This window comes from Miscanthus floridulus, chromosome 15 (assembly GCF_019320115.1).
Source record: "Miscanthus floridulus cultivar M001 chromosome 15, ASM1932011v1, whole genome shotgun sequence".
Classification (NCBI taxonomy): domain Eukaryota; kingdom Viridiplantae; phylum Streptophyta; class Magnoliopsida; order Poales; family Poaceae; genus Miscanthus; species Miscanthus floridulus.
Window position 1 is genome coordinate 34671839 of NC_089594.1, and position 16106 is coordinate 34687944.

Sequence of the window (16106 nt, forward strand, 5' to 3'; positions counted from 1 at the left end):
GACAGTGCACACAACACAACTCCTGCTTGGGCCAGCTTTTCCGGACTCGATCGGCTTCAATTCCATCGCTGCCTGCTTGTTCCGCCAACAGCTCATGTTCTGAGCTAGCTACTGCTCTCACACTCCGAGGGTCCTCGTTGCCAAGTGCACAGAAACTGCCAACAACAACAACAATCAAACAACCGCGGGTAGGTCGTCGGGCAAGAAAGACACTCCTATGTATCTTCGGGCTACGCGAAGAAACGGCAGGCAGGCAGGCATGAAGCAGGCAGCTCATCGATGTCCCCAACTCCAACTCCAACTCCTTGAGATCTGGCCAATTTCCAACCAGCGTCAGGTAGCAGCGGCTGGCCTGGCAGTCTCCACCATACGCGCGACGTGTGAACCACCAACAACAGGAAGAGTGATCATCACTAGTCTAGAGAATCTCGTCGCCTCACTCTTCTCGATCCAGCTTGATTAGCTCTTGTAAAAAAAAACACTACTAGTATTTCTTTCATTCATTTATTTATTTTTTGCATTGGTCAGGCCGTGCTAATCTATGTAGCAGGCTAGCATCCCAGTACAAAGTACTCGTACTACTTTTTCCACCACTAGTAATTTAGTAGAATCTACCACCATTCTTAATTAACTAATTATTAAGCATTCCACGTGGTACCAGTAGCTTAATACTCCGTATACGCAGTTTTAACAACAACAACAAGTTGCAAAAGCCTTTGTTAATCCTCTCTCCCGCTTTTTTCCCGATGGAGGTAACAACACCAACAAGCATTCCACGGCGAACGCTTTTTTCCCGATGGAGCAAAGGACGAGATGGCAAAATTCGCCATAGATTTCGAGGCGCGCATATTCGCAGTCCTGGGGTTTTTCTAGAGTGGGTGTGGGTGGGTAGGGGCCCTGCCGCCCTGGGCCCAGGGGGGTGCTCTCGGCTCGGCCTCGGCGCCGGCCGCTCGTTCGCGTCGGCGACGGTGACCTTGCCCGCCCGCCCGCCCGTGCATTACACAAAGCGTTCGCCGTCGTCAGGCAGCTTTTGACCAGCCGTGATTATACTGATTACTTGATTAGTATGCTAGTTAATTAGTAATTAATTAGCCACGCATAGCAGAGGGTAAGTTTGCTTGGACCTGCAACCTGCAACAGGGACGTTGATGGCGATTGGCCCCGTTGTTGGACTTGGAACTTTCTCCAACCAATGGGACTGCTAACTACTACCGGCTGCAGTAAAAATATGCACTACCGTAGACTTTTTTTTTATATATTATTAGCAAAAAAAAAAAGAGTACTGTAGAGCGATGACTCGTGACGCTGACACCCATATGTGCCGGATCCGCAAGGGTAAATAAAAGAAAAGAAAAATAATAATCTAACATGATAAGTACGGGTAAATATCGCTATTCTTATCGTCGCCAACTGCCACTAACGTGTGGGCTAACAATTTCATGCCGGAGAGTTTTCTTGCGAACTGTGATTGGTCACCATGTGTTTAAAATTCAAAGACGACAGGGAATCTTTGGTGGAGGGCGCAGGCCGGAGATTCCATAGCCAGATAGCCTCGCCGATATTCTGAATCTCCTAGCGTTACTCAATCAAACCGCAAAAAGAATCCGATCGTCTGCGTCAACACCCACAAGTACAACGAACGACGGAACGAGGCCGCCCTTAGCGTGACGACAAGACGCAATTAGCGAAACAGAGACGGCACTGCTGCTTCTTTTTTTTAGGAAACGGAGACGGCACTGCTAACCTACATGAAATGGAGTCATGCAATTAGGATGGTGCAACCTCAGGAAGTGAGTTACAAGTGCAGACTACAGAGATGGGCCTTTCGGCCCGGGAAACAATTACAACTTGGGCCAACGGAAAAGCCATGCGTTGACAACACCGCCTCCCTACGGAGTACGGACTGATTTTGCTCCGCATGCACAAGCTTATCTGATTTTCTTCTGACAAAAGAAATTACTGTACTATACATGTACAGGTCAACAAAACTTGTGTCTCGCCACATCATGGAGCCGCGATTCAGCACTTGTTGAATGCTACACTGAACACCTCACATTACAAGTAGTTTCATCTACATCAGCTGACGACACGGTTTCACTGACAATACAACAACAGGGGTGATTGTAGTCAAAGAAGCGACGAATTCTTCGACATACAGCCGGCTATACCAACGTCAAGAAGCAGCTCCGACGTCCGGTACAAGGGGCTGCCCGTTTTCAACATTTTGGGGCCTACAGCAGAAAGAGGGAATGCCATGACGATAGAAACCAAGGAAAAAACACGAAAGTGTACTCACTGACCGCAAGGGAAAGAGCAGAACCTCTTTTGATGTCCTGTGGACTCTGAGCGCCTCAAGAATGCTGTCAACCCACCTGTGAAGTGCAATGACAAGATGCATGCAGATTAGGTAGTAGTCAAGGGATGTACAATATGGTGTGTACACCAGTTCTCAATGTTCAATATCCGTGACGTGGACATGGCAATTGGATAATGTTACTCAAAGGGCATCGTGATGTATGCATACCCCTCAAGTCCAGGGGTTGTTGGATAATATATGCTCTTCAGGCCCAATTTCTTCGCTGCTGATGCAGTGGTCTCACCAATGCAAGCGATGGAGTTGTTCCAGTTATCAACTTTTGAAATAAGATTTAACCATGCCCTGTGATAACCAAAAAAAAAAACTGAACAATGGAACCATTGGAACCACACATAAAAACTAACAGTGGCAAAATGGAAAGCGATCCAAGGAATATTTAATTAAGGAATGTCGGTTGCATCTATTTTATAGTGTGAAACTATGCTCCACCAAAAGTATTTGATGCTTACATACTAATACCTCCAGATCTATTGCACAACAGCTTTACCTTGCAGTATTCATGAACACAATTTGTAAAAAAGAATATCCAAATATCAGTGTATAATTACCTCAGTGCAGAAGGAGAAGCTACCGCGACAACTGGAGCTGATATAGCAAGATTTAATGTTAGTGGTTCCACATCTTCTACAGGAATCTGCATACACACATAATACCTTCATATGTTACTATGTTAGCAGAAGACTAATATTCCTGTACAGAAACTGTCAAAAATAATATGAAACCGATGGTCAATATTTTCTGATTCTCAATGCAAAATCTCTACTCTGGTCAAGTATGTCACAATCAACTTACAAAACTAAATGCCACTACCAAAGGAAAAAAAAGGCAAGCTGTGAATATATCAATATCATGTGTCAGGCTCGAAGTACATGATTCATGAGGTTAAGCATCGAGAAAATGAATAGATGATCAAGAGTGGCATTGTGTTCAAGAGCTCACTAAAATTTTAACCTACAGGAATAATTAAACTGTTGAAAACTACTGAGTTCTAGAGCTCACTACAGGAATTTTAACCTACACTGTTGAAAAACTTTTCATATGAAGATCAATGTCTAACATAGAATTGAAATAAATATTGCAAAAGCTAGTAATATAAATACTCGTACTCAAAACAGGCACTACAGACTACCGGAAGCAGCACAACAAGATGCAGATGACGAGTTTGTCTGTGTATGTGGTGATAAAGTAAAAAAAAAAAACCTGCACAAGTGAAACAAAACCTACAGTTGTATATGTATTCAGTCGTGTCACGTCAAATCCCCGTTCTGATAGCCCATCCTCTGCATTGCAAATAATTTAGTATCATGAAGCCTAGAGCCATTAAATAAAAAAGAAAGAAAACAAGTTAAGAGTTCAAAACCATAATAGTTCAACTAGAAACCTAAAATTGACCGTGGTTCAGAAATCAGAATTAATTCAAAACATCCTCAAGAAAACATACCATTAGGGATAAACTGAATACGAGAAACATGTGGTCTTAGTGAAAGCAGAAAAACAACAGTAAAGAGACAAATGCTCATTGTAACACCAAAATGACTCACGAATTTCATGGCCAGCCTTTGCAGATGCAGGATACAATACTTTACATGATTCTCATTGCTCCTTGGAAGCTCTGAAGCCAAGACTTTACCTAAAGCTGATGAACAAAGAAATGGAACAGATTGATTAACACTGATAAATAATTGAAGATGAATGGAAGAGCATAAAGTCTTGAAAATACACATGCACCAAGTCTTGAAACTACAAGGTAAGATACCTTTGGAAGGTGAAAATGCAACCTCAAGAGATTGATCACCAGATTCTGATACTTCATGGAAAAACCCTTGCAGTTCCTGCTCCAACAACAGCTACTCGCACCTTAGGACTTCCAGCAGCCCTGGCATTGAATCATTGTGTAACTTGAGTGGTAAAATGGCACCCTTAGATTATGTTTCAGCTGGTGATGCTATGCACCAATAATATAAAATCAAGGATTATATGCCTGTAAAAAAACTCTAGAACCAACATACACCATGCATTTTGTTAGCCAATAAAACAAAAATCTATGTCATGAAAAGTTATAAGGAATGAAGTGGTAAGTTGAGGCATAATTACTACTTGTATAACAAGATTGTGCACATAACTGCAATATATGCTTGATGCTTACTTCCATCCCTTAAGGAACACTGCAGCTGCCTCAGGAGAGGTTTATAGTAATCCAGTCGAACTTGTCATCTGTAAGTGCAGAATAGCATTGACTACATCATGAATTTTCCTTGCAGTTATATGCAGCAAGTGTGAAGAGGAGTATATATGAAATGGACAACTATAATATCCGCAGGAGAAAATGAAACAAGAAACAAATGTGAAAAAACAAAATGTTGAACGCTGCATATCCAAAGAATGTAACTCTGTAATGAAGTTCAGCAGATGAGCGGTGTTCAGATCACAAAAAGGAAAAACTGTAACACTTACTACGTAGGACATCTGAAAGCCTATCTGTATCAGGGCCCTCAACATGCTTAATAAGAGGAAGTTCCAGAGAGTGTATATTATGCTTTTCCTACAGAATCCAATTAGAAAATCGATGTAAATGCAAGGCATCAATCAGCCAAAGTATTTTGAAAAATATTAGATTATTATCTACTTGGCTAGCCCACAAACTTAACTGTTTGTCAGAAAAACCCAGTAGATTCATGCTCAAGTTACTCTGAGAATTTTTTATTAAACTACAAGATTTGTTATCATCAATTAATAAAGAGTAAATACCATGATTGAAGTCATCTCGAGAAAATTTCGAAACCAAATTAATCAGAATCAGCAATGTAGTATGGCCATCAGGCTTCGCACAAAACCGATGAAAGGGGAAGGAATCACATGGAACCGAAGGAAAAAAAAAACTTTCCAAGAAAGAGCGCCACCTTTCAATCACAGGAATTCGGAAATGCTAACTTAATATAAACTCCTGATTCGTGCAGGAAATCAGTATTGTCCCCCAATCTAGCGCCAATGGTATGGTATATGGAAAATAGTATAACTAACCACCGATTTGGTCCTTGTGCACACATTCACCGAAGGTCATCCACCAAACTGATCAAAATTGGTCAGTAGTAACGACACCACAGCACAACAGCGACCAAGCCGTTCGTCCTGCCACCCCTCCGGACCTCTAACAGCTGATTTCCACAAGAAAGCACAATGGACGAATTTCCCATTGGGAGACTCACCAGTGCGGCGATGAGCCTGGCGTTCTTTCCCTGCTCCCGCGTCACCACGACGTCAGGAGGGGGCGAGGAGGACGCCACGAACCTCCCGGGTGCATCGGCCCGGAGCCTCTTGGCGGGATGGGGCTCCGAAGGTTCCAGAAGGTGCGAAGAAGGGCGCCAGTGACGAAGAGAAGGCCATGGCGCACTGGGGCAAAGCCGCTGGGCGTCGGGTCCCGTGGGCCCGTGGAGGTCGGAGCTAAGGAGTGGAAGTGTGGAACAACACGCACGATTGGGATCTGGGGGAGGGGTGCCCATATGGGCCGGGCAGGCTGTCCTAAAGGCCTAAGTTACAGCCCAGCGTTTGGACCCAACAGTTACGGCCTTCTTGTATCAACATAACAGGAGAAAGGGAAAACATAAAATGCCACCATAAAAATGCAATTCTAATTCTGTCCTTAAATAAATTATCTAAATTTTGATTATATTTATAAAAATATTAATAATTATTTAATATCATAAATATTGATAAATGTACTTGGTCAAAGTTAAAATGAATTGACATGGTATTATTGTAGAATTGTTCTTTTTTTAGATGGAGAGAGTAGTAGATATTTCTTTGACTTATGCTCACCACTCTTGCTTCTCCATGTTGTCCATGAGCCGTCACTACCCTGTGTGCTCGATATGGGGGAGTCAATCAAGTATTTCACCATGCCCAAGCCACCTTTTGTTCCTCGCTTGAATCATGTCAAAATGTAGAGATAAGCCCTTATTGGTCTACCCATGATCCTTGGGCTTAAGGGGTTGTTGTTGACCCTCCATTTGTGCTCCAAATCATCTATATTCTTTGCACAAAACATGTCGGGATATAAAACATGGTGACTCGAATCCTACTTGAAACACGAGTGCGAACTGCCTCGTTGCCATCACTTCCAAGCGTGGGTCGGCCTTCACCATCTCCTCGAACGACACAGCCATGTCGACATGGGCGCGGATGTGGTCCGCCACTAGGTGAAATATGCTTTGTAGGGGCGGCTCGTACCCTTTGTAGGGGTGGTCCTGCCAGCCTCCCCTACGAAAGGGTGGCTACAAATCGTTGATTTGTAGGGGCGGTTCCCAGACCACCCCTATAAATTGATTTGTAGGGGTGGCTGGTGTTATCAGCCGCCCCTACAAATCAATTTCTAAAAATCACGAAAAAGGAAAAAGTAGCAATTTTTTTTTAATCCGAGGAGGACCCCACCGACAGCCACACACACCCACTCTATCGTTGCCATTCATTTTCACGATTTTTGCACACCTTGCGTCGGTGCGTGTTTTAAACCCGCAATCTCTCGCTCGCGCGTAAATTCTCTACCACTGCACATCACGATCACTTGTGCTTACAATTCATTTCGGTTCCCCACATAGTATACAAACTGAGGCATAAATTGATTGTTTGAGGCCCTAAACTAATTCAAATGAAAAAGTTATCCACTACAAAGTTTTATAACTTTTGAGATCTACAACTTTCATTTTGGTAGTTTCTCCATCCGATGTCACTTATAAAATTTGAATGTAAATTTGAGAAATTCGAACGTAGTTTTCCATGACAGATGATTTCAAATGAGAAAGTTATCAACTACAAAGTTTCATAACTTTTTAAGATCTACAACTTTTATTTTACTGTTTATCTATCCGAGGTCGTTTTAAAAATTCAAATTTTCAAATTTTTTGAAAATTCAAACGTAGTTTTCCTTGACAAGATGATTTCAAATAAAAAAGTTGTCAAATACAAAGTTTTATAACTTTTCAAGATCAACAACTTTTATTTTGGTTGTTTCTTCATCCAAGATCGTTTATAAAATTTGAATTTTAGTGTTTAATTTTTAATAATCGGCGTCTATTTGTAGGGGGCAGTTCAATATAAAGTCGTCCCTACAAATCTGATTTGTAGGGGGCGGCAGGATATAGAGCCGTCCCTACAAATCAGGCCATTTGTAGGGACGGCTGATAACACCGGCCACCCCTACAAATCCATTTGTAAGAACGGCTCATTTGACAACTATTTGTAGGGGCGGCTCAATATAGAGCCGTACCTACAAAGAAAGGGAGACGTTGCCGCAAATCATTTTTTAAGTAGTGCGCGCAGGCCCTCGACGCCATAGCAGCGGAGCACGAGCCACAGTTTCAGCGCGCGGAACCGGCGGGTCAGCGTCACGGACCAATCCTTATAGTCCACGACGTCGTGCCCCTCAGCGGCCGCGTCTTTGAGGATGTACTCCTGCTCAGTGCCGAGCGCTGCGATGAGCAGCGATGGCTTCTTCACCCACAGAACGCAGCAGTCGTTGTTGGCCAGAAGCCACTTTGTGAGCATTCATGCTGAACGAGTCCACGGCATCGGCGCCGTCGATCAAGTGGCGGAACTCCGGGCAGACGATCGCCGAGCCCGCGTAGGCCGCATCCACGTGGACCCAGACACCCTGCGTCGCCGCGACGGCGCACAGCTCTTGGATAGGGTCCACGGCCGTCGTCTGAGTGGTCCCGACCGTCGCGCACAGGAAGAGCGGGACCAGCTCGGCTCCCACGTCCGCTTGCATGGCGGCCTGCAGCTCGGTTGGCGAGAGCGCGAACATGTCGTCACGGTACGTGGCGATCTCGCGGCAGTTGTCGCGGTGGATGCCGGCTATATGTGCTGCCTTGCGGAAGGCGAAGTGTGTCTGGTCGGAACAGTACACGACGAGGTCTCCGATCCTCCCGCTACCGATGTCCGCGAGCTTCCGGTCCCTCGTGGCGACAAGGGCGCAGAGGATGGCCTCGCACGTGGTGCCCAGAAGCGTGCCTCCTCCGCCGCCGCAGAACATCAGGCTCTCGGGCAGGTGGAGCACCTTGCCGAGCCAGTCCACGACGACCATCTCCAGCTCCGTGGCGGCCGGCGAGGCAGCCCACGTGAAAGGAACGACGTTGATGCCGGCCGTGAGGGCCTCGCCGAGGGCACCGACGGTGCTGCTGGACGCGGGGAAGTGCGCGAACTGGGGGGGGCGCTCTGCCAGTGCGTCATGCCGGGCGGCAGGATCAGGTCACGGACGTCTCCCAGCGCGGTACCGAACGTGTCGGACTCCGGACGCGACGGTGCGTTCGCGGGGAGCTGGTGGCGCAGGAAGCAAATTATAGAGCATTTTTTATCGTCATTTAATCCAGAAATATAATATCATCAGATTCGTGAATATATATATATATATATATATATATATATATATTATACTAGATAATAATGACGCTACAGTATGTATACATGACATACAGCCGGATACAGTAAGAGTCTGTCTACCCAACAACCATGCGTTTTATGCAGTTTCAACACATGATTTTTTTTACACTATAGAATTAAGATCCAAACAGCCTCCATCCTTTAGACAACCACAAATCACAAAATCACAGATCTACAGATCATAAAAATAATTTTTTTTCTATGCAGAAAAAACACAAATCAAATCAGGCAGCACGCGTATACGTAAGAGGACCGACGGTACGCCAAGGACACGTAGCACCGCGACGGGGACGGAGCCGGACCGAATCTCGCTTATGGCCGGCCATCAACCCATCACGCATTGCATGCCACTCGCACGTCACACTCGCATCAAGCTGGGATGTTTGTCGTACGTGCCCTGTACGTACAACTCGCCTGCATGCTTAAAAAAAAATTCATGTGTTTTTATGCTAAAACACATGTGTCTTGTATAGTATTTCTATATAGTAAAAGCACAAAATACAATAATTAAATAGATTAGATTGTACCTAGCGGATGGTCCCGTGCCGATGGCATCGGAGGCTCCATTCGCACTGGTCGATATAGTGCGTTGTTCGAAGTCATGGACCACAGTCAATGCAGGACAATGTTCGTAGTGTAGTCCCACAAACAGATCACCAGGAAGAAGACGCCTTTGCTGTTCTATCGTGCTTGTACTATCTTGGCCAGTAAACTTAGCGAATTCTGAGAGCCTGTAATTTGTTGGAAGAGCGACCAAATCATAACCATTCTGGATATAGGCGTTTGTACGAAAGATCAGTCCTTTTGGCTTTAGACTGAACTGATTCTTTATCATCTCGGTCATCCTCAAGTAATAATTCATTCCGCTTGTAGATTTGGGATTTCTTTACAACCTGCTGACCCATCTGTGGATTAAAATCCCATGTGCCTTGGTATCCTGGATTTGGCATCAATATGAAGGGTGTTATAATCCATGCCATAGTGATACCCTTGTGGAATCTTCAATCTGTTGGGGCCCTTTGCTGGCTTGCTGCTTGAAGTCTCTGATTGTAGACATAAGGATCTATATCCCTACGGATCCTTTGAATTGGATGGTGCTATTTTTGAGCCGACGATAGTATGTGGCCTGATGTGCCAAATTGATCACCTAGTTCTGATTTTGCCCCGCCGGCTATTGCACATGCTATACTGATAGTCTAGGATTGTACTGTATCTGATTCATAGTGTTCTTTGAGCCTTGTTCAGATGAACCCTGTACTGTCGGGATATCACCATTACCAGCTGGTGCTAATTCTTGATGGCTAGTACTGACTTGATTAGTCCCTTGGGTCGACGAATCTAGAATATTGGTAATAAGTCGGATCCGCTTTAACCAACTGAAAATCCATGAATCGTCTCTCTCATGGCGTTGTTGAATATGTCCACGAAAGCTTCGTTATGGCTTGATATGGCATCACGAACAAATTTGTCTACAACTTCCTTAAAGAAACATCTGTCTTCATCTTCAGTTATGTCTGTCTTCCCGTGTAATAGAACTTTTGATAGTGGAAATTTCTGACAATTGTGTTGTCATGTGTTTTGGTGTAGGACAACAAACATTTGTTCTGAAACTCTTCTGTAGCTTTGCTGATGATACCCTTATCCCTATTAGGTAGATCTTCATAATATAGCATAAGGATGTCGTTGTTATTGTGAACCGCCATGACGATTGTGAGGTCCCATCGAGCGTGCTAAAAACATGTGTCGACATAGAATTTTCGTCCTATGTTGAGGACACACGTAGCAAGTCGGAAGGGTTTGCTCGATAGAGCTATAGATCTGCCTAGCTTTAGCGTAGGGATGGTCGATCCTGCACGCTCCTCCTAAGATGTGCTAGTCAATTTGACCCTGTAATTGACAAGGAGAGAAATCTTATCAGTAATTAAGGATAGAATATGTCGGTGTTGCTAGACAGTCTCGAATATGCAGCTCTGAGAGCCGATATGAAAGGAGATCGACTAAATAGTCAATTCTAGCATATTCATGAGAATAAAAGGTTAAAACTCATTGGATTGTATAAGAAGAATCAGTTATCATTCAAGATAAATGTTGTTATTTGAGCATATATTAATCAATGGCAATAAGATGTCAACATGATTGATTTATGCTGAGCTAATGATTACAAGCAACCGAACCCCTTTTTATATAAAGAAACAATTCAACACCATTTAATAAAGATAAATCTAATAAACATGTTAGATCTCATCTATCGCTATGACCAGTGGTGCATGAGGCAGAATCATACAGGCCGTAGAAATAATAATAGACTCAACGACCCTAACTCATTACTAATATCAGTGGGGCATGAGGCAGAATCATGTAGACCGTAATACAATAATAAGATCATGGGGCTAACAAATCTTTCAACCTATCTCTACTTCAACGGTCTCGTGATGCGAACTGTTCATGAAAGAACTCAATATCGGCTGGAACAGCTGATTCAAGCATAGCGCACAGTTAAAGTCATGTCTTATCAGGAATAGATTCTACCGAATAACGATCCCCACTCCATGGTGCTAACAGTGGGGGTGTGAGGCAGAATCACACAGACCATGATAATAGGCCATGGAATGGTTTTCGCTAGCCAATAAATCTACTCAAGACGCAACATGCTCTAACCGCACGCTATGCACGATCAAGATTAATGTAAAACAGCCGATAAAACGTAACTCATCGTTTAATACATAGATTAGATTAGATTTAGATTAACAAACAATAGGCTAAACAATATATAAGGTGGATCTAGATCAATCCCAATTAGGCAGAGTGATATTGCTATAATTTAGATAAATAATGAAAGCAATAAGCAATATCGGTAACTTAATAAATCTACCAAAGACTGTCATTCTAAGGTAGAGCCAATAACTTGACCTTGATCTAGTTCATGCAGTGGGAGTCGATTGGATCGATGTGGCCGTACTTGAACTAGGCAAGAATCAATAACTAACTTATACCAGAGTCGTAGTGGAGGTTGACCGGATCGATGCAGCCATATGAACAGAGATATAAGCCATGATGGTACTTACAACAAGTAGTGGAGGTCGACCGGATCGATATAGCCGTACTTGCTGAAGAACTCACCGAGATCTACTCTACTCCTACTCCTAAGGGGTGGCTGGAGGCGAAAAAGTAAATGACTTGTATATTGGATTGATTGTTGTTCTTTTACAATAGTCGGGGTTTGATATTTATACCCGGGCCCTGTGCACGACACCTGTCTAAGCACGACTCATTATAATTTTTGAACCTAGAGAAAATATTCCTAATTTAAGATAACTTGGACTCTAATCTTTCCCTTTTTGTAGAGTCCAACATGTCTCGTCCTGGCGCCGATCATAACCTTTGTCATTATCCGCTGGCGCTATCTAAAGAAAGCCGATTCTAGTTTCATATTTGAATCAGCTAGTTTCGATTATGCAATTGATTCCTTGATGACTTGATCTTGGGAGCTTTCGAGTTCCTGTGACCCTTCTTCCAAATTTTGGTGTAAACAACGTGCCTGTGATTTATCGAACCTGGGAAGATTGCTATGCTTAAGTCAATCGCTACCCTGATAATTTACACAAAAAATATAACACAGAAGCTAAAGCTTTAAGGGCCTACTATAGTCATTCGGCCTATCTTGCAAACCATGGGCAACCAGCCTACTATGGTCCAATGAATACAAACCATGGCCATCCGCTAGCTCTGGAGATTGAAGAGAAGCCACTAGCCGGAGATGTGAAGATTAGGAGAATTGCTCCTTGGTCTTAGAAATATGTCATGCTTTTATTTATGGTTATGGTTATTGCTTTTCTTATTTGAAAGTTGATGTAGGCTTAGTTTCGTAGAACAGTAGATGGACTTTGTTGTATGTGGTCAATCAAACAATGAATTTGTTCTAGTTGAACATATGCTATTATTTGACTTTGTTGTATGTGGACTTATTATTAGACTTTGCTTTAAACATATTAATATAGATATATATATATATATATATATATATATATATATATATATATATATATATATATATATATATATATATATATGAACATATGCTATTAGTAGTTGTCCGCAGCCAAAACTAACCACGATCATGTCACAACCATGACTCATCATTGTATGTTACCCTATCGCCAAAGAACAGATCGACAACAAGAAGCGGCTGATATCGCTAGGATGGGAGAGCCGCATGATCCGACATACGGTGATGGTGTCAATCAGGACGATGAGAACGAGCAGCCATGGACCCCGTCTGGCCTGCTCGATCTGAGTTAAAATGACCAAGATGGCTAGGTAACTTTGGTATCATGTGACTATGTAGCCACACATGCTAATCAATTGAGAGGGTCATAACTTACTTGGTGTCTCTAGCAGGAGCCTCCGCTGACCAAGGAGCTAGAGGGTTCAGGTAGCAGGAAGGCCAGATCCAAGCGAGGCATGTCAAAAATTCATGTTGGTAGGAATGCACACTGGCACATTATTGAGTTCGATGAATTTAGGGATCCACTCTCACCGCCTATAGCTTGACCAAATACAAGACTATCCTTGGGTTACTTGTTACGGACTTCATCCCGATTAGGTATAAGAAGTGGATTAGGAAAGATGATGACCCATGGAGGGTTCTCAAAAGTGAGAAGGATTACATATGGGATATCAAGATCCTAGAGTATTTCACTTTCTCAACCGAGTATGACAGGGAGTTAGTAAAGAAAAAAGCAAAAGAAATCATGGGGACATGCTTCAAGAATTTCAAGGGGACATTATACAAGAATTTTATCCTCCAAAATAAAGAGCCAGATTTTAATGGTGGACAGTTTAGCAAACAGAAGGACTTCTAGCATGATTTCAAGGAATATAGGTTATCCAAGGAGTACTTAGCACTGAGTAGGAAGAATAAGGAGAACTCGCAGAAAGCGATGAATCCTCATCATCTCGGCTTGTGGCTACGCCAAAAAGATACCAGAATTTGAAGCAGAACTTCAAAAGATGGATCGCCTTGCTGAGGAAGGCGTTCAGGTTTAGACCTTCGATGGGAGGCTAGATCGATATTATACTGTATAGGGAGGAATGTATGACACGTCGAGGACGGGAGCTTTAGCTCCACAAATCAACCCATGAGCAAACTCATCTAGAGGATCTCCTAGGTAACTGAGGAGGTGAGGCAAGGGACTCGTACTTCTAATAGGGAGAAAGACGTGCTCACCCAAGCACTCGGAACCAAGGAGCACCCTGGTCGCACTAGAGGAATCGGTGTTGTTCCTTAGAAACTAGCATTCCCCCAAGAATCTAACACTTACCGGAGCCGCTCGAGGGGTAGAGCAGAACATGAGGCAGAGTATTTGAGGTGACTAAAAGAGATAGAAGACAAAATAGAAGCACGGATTGAGGTGACTGTTGAAGCGCGAGTTGAGCAAATTTTGCTGTCCAAGGGGTCAGGAGTACCACAAAACCCTACTACTGCCTTTAGCCCATAGTTTAGGGGTCGCAGCAGCTGCGGATCGACCCTGCTCAATGAAGAAGAGGTGAATATGCCTCATCTGGTGGAGACATCACTGAACCCATCAATGTCAAGTTGTACATCCGTTAGGAATAGACAAAGGACAAGGTGGCGCTTGACTGGGCCTAGCCTATGGGAGATGAGACAATTAATGGCCACCCAATTCCATAGGGGTATGCTCGCATCACCATTGATAGAATACTTAATAAGAAGTATAACAAGATACCCATTGAGTACCCCATAGCGGAAGACAGGTCAAAACTTGGTCAAAACAAGGGCTCTCGAGTGGCCTAGCACAAGCGCTTTATTAAGCTTGACTATCAATTGTCCTCTGATGATGAGGACGACTATGAGTCTTCGCCCACCCGCGATGATCACTCACCATCTTCCAACAGAGATCACTCTCCTCCTCATCTAGAGCCATCACCCCCGAGAAGATAGAGGTCTCCTTCTATTCCTTTTCGTCCGACTCCATCTTCATCAGCCCCGAGAAAAGAGACTCCTCCTCCTCCATCTTCATGAGCGCCTGGGAAAATAGAATTCTTGTCGTCATCCTCCTCCGCCTCCTCCACCTTAGCCTAAAACAAGATCTAGGACATTCTCATAGTCATAGAAAAGGTCCTTGGATTCGGTCGCTAATGCTCCCAAAGTGGACCAACAAAAAAGAAAAAGGTCGTTCAGTGGCAGCGTTACCACCTTGATGAAAGAAAAATTTACAGCACACATCTTGAAGGAAGATTGTGTTAGTTCTTCAATCTTTATGCCTCACTGCCTTCATTTTTGTTGAAGTCCGAATTTGAAAGGCAAACACAAAATAAATACGCTACAACAAGAGACAAAGAAATATACAATAAAGATTTAAAGAACATATAGAAGTACGTCGAAGACAACTTAGGATTAACCATGGAAGAGGCTGCGAACATCTATTATGATGTACGAGGGACGGGAACACCAGCAATAAAGTATGAAAGGGGCAATCTTTTGGTTCCCGATCATGAGTATAAAAATCTAACAACATATATGCGCCAGTTACATGAATATTACATGGCTCAAGCAACAGAGACGGATGACTTTGGTTTTGAGGTTATTAACCATTCGCCACATGTTTTCCATTATCCTGAAGAAGAGAAATTCGATGTCAAGTGGGAGTGTTTGTTCCCAGCTATACCAGAAATGCTCTCTCAATGTTCAAATGTTGACGCTGTGGACTATGTAAATACCCTACACGTACGATATTACAATTAACTACTCTCTCGAGACACAAATTGATAACTTTTGAGTACTTCCTATGATTTTATATAGGTGTATAGCAAAATTTTGCATTCTAAAAAGCAAATGGGATTACATAGGCTTCTTGGACTCCTTGCGAGTCAATGAGAGGTCATGTCTAGGCCTCCATGGATGTGACGTGGAAGACCTAAAACAAAGATTGATTGCTGTTTTCGATGAATTCACGATGAAGAAGAAAACCCACATACTTCTAGCCTACAACTATGAGTATATGTTCTTGGCTTTTAATTTTATGCTTCTTTTTTGTTAAGATTATTCAATAATTAGGATTCTATGATTGCAACAACCATTTTGTCTTCATTTGTGTCAATCTTGCCAAAAATCTAATCGAGGTGGATGCACTGGTGGCAGTGCTGAATTAGTAAGCGGTCCTAATACATATTATTTTCTAATCACACATACCGCTTTCTAATGTTTCTCCCTTTAATATTGCTTAGTGTCCGAAGAAGACATATCGGTGGAATGTCGGTCCCATTCAAGGTT

At 43.1% G+C, this 16106-nt stretch overlaps 2 pseudogenes; both read right to left on the reverse strand.

The window, feature by feature from the left end:
• Nucleotides 1–1797: 1797 nt before the first annotated feature.
• On the reverse strand, nt 1798–5761 carry LOC136508749 (uroporphyrinogen-III synthase, chloroplastic-like; annotated as a pseudogene).
• A 635-nt stretch (nt 5762–6396) lies between these two features.
• LOC136507344 (tyrosine decarboxylase-like) lies at nt 6397–8707 on the reverse strand (annotated as a pseudogene).
• Between the last annotated feature and the right edge of the window lie 7399 nt (nt 8708–16106).